This window comes from Apodemus sylvaticus, chromosome 2, assembly GCF_947179515.1.
Source record: "Apodemus sylvaticus chromosome 2, mApoSyl1.1, whole genome shotgun sequence".
In the NCBI taxonomy this organism is placed as follows: Eukaryota; Metazoa; Chordata; class Mammalia; order Rodentia; family Muridae; genus Apodemus; species Apodemus sylvaticus.
The window spans coordinates 34,422,013-34,423,931 of record NC_067473.1 but is presented as its reverse complement, the minus strand read 5'-3'; positions in this window follow the sequence as shown (position 1 = coordinate 34,423,931).

The following is a 1,919-nucleotide window of genomic DNA, read 5'->3' as shown; positions in this document are numbered from 1 at the left end:
ATGGAGTAAGAGTGGTCATCAATAGCAGTAAAAACAACAGAAAGCCCACATACACATGGAGGCTGAACAATATTCTACTCAATGACACCTTGGTCAAAGAAGAAAGAAAGAAATCAGAGACTTTTTAGAATTTAATGAAAATGAAGGCACAAACATACCCAAATCTTTGGGACACAATGAAAGCAGTGCTAAGAGGAAAACTCATAGCCCTGAGTGCCTCCAAAAAGAAAATGGAGAAAGCACACATTAGCAGCTTAACGACACACCTGGAAGCCCTGGAACAAAAAGAAGCCAATTCACCCAGGAGGAGTAGAATACAGGAAATCATCAAACTCTGGGCTGAAATCAGTCAAGTGGAAACAAAGAGAACCATGCAAAGAATCAACAAATCCAGGAGCTGGTTCTTTGAGAAAATCAACAAGATAGATAAACCCTTAGCCAGACTGACCAAATGGCACAGACAAAGTATCCAAATTAACAAAATTAGAAATGAAAAGGGGGATATAACAAAAGAAACTGAGGAAATTCAAAAAATCATCACATCCTATTACAAAAGCCTATATTCAACACAACTGGAGAATCTGGAGGAAATGGACAATTTCCTAGACAGATACCAAATACCAAAATTAAATCAGGACCAAATAGATCATCTAAACAGTCCCATAACCCCTAAAGAAATAGAAGGGGTCATAGAAAGTCTTCCAACCAAAAAAAGCACAGGACCAGATGGCTTCAAGGCAGAATTCTATCAGACCTTCAAAGAAGACCTAACACCAATACTCTTCAAACCATTCCACAAAATAGAAACTGAAGGAACATTACCCAATTCCTTCTGTGAAGCCACAATTATGCTGATATCAAAACCACACAAAGATCCAACAAAGAAAGAGAACTTCAGACCAATTTCCCTTATGAACATCGATGCAAATATAATCAATAAAATTCTTGCCAACCGAATCCAAGAACACATAAAAACGATCATCTATCATGATCAAGTAGGCTTTATTCCAGGGATGCAGGGTTGGTTCATAAACAAACTCAAAGGAAAAAAAAAACACATGGTCATTTCATTGGATGCAGAAAAAGCATTTTGCAAAATTCAGCATCCTTTTATGCTTAAAGCCTTGGAAAGAACAGGAATTCAAGGCCCATACCTCAATATAGTAAAAGCAATATACAGCAAACCGGTAGCCAGCATCAAACTAAATGGAGAGAAACTTGAAGCAATCCCACTAAAATCAGGAACTAGACAGGGCTGCTTCCTTTCTCCTTATCTTTTCGATATTGTACTTGAGGTACTAGCTCGGGAATTAGACAACATAAGGAGGTCAAAGGGATACAAATTGGAAAGGAAGAAGTCAAACTATCACTATTTGCAGATGATATGATATTATAATTAAGTGACCCAAAAAAACTCTACTAGAGAATTCCTACAAAGGATAAACAACTTCAGCAAAGTGGCAGGTTATAAAATCAACTCAAGCAAATTAGTAGCCTTCCTATACTCAAAGGATAAGCAGTCTGAGAAAGAAATTAGGGACACAAAACAGTATAAAGTACCTTGGGGTGACTCTTATCAAACATATGAAAGAACTGTATGACAAGATCTTCAAGACTCTGAAGAAGGAAATGGAAGAAGACTTCAAAAAATGGAAAAACCTCCCATGCTCATGGATTGGCAGGATTAATATAGTTAAAATGGCCATTTTGCCAAAAGCAATATACAAATTCAATGCAATACCCATCAAAATCCCAACTAGGTGATGTAACCTAGCCTCAAAAGATCAATCATGGTATGCACTCACTAATAGGTGGATATTAGCCTGGAAAACTGGAATACCCAAAACATAATCCACACATCAAGTGAGGTACAAGAAGAACGGAAGAGTTGCTCCTGGTTCTGGAAAGACTCAGTGTAG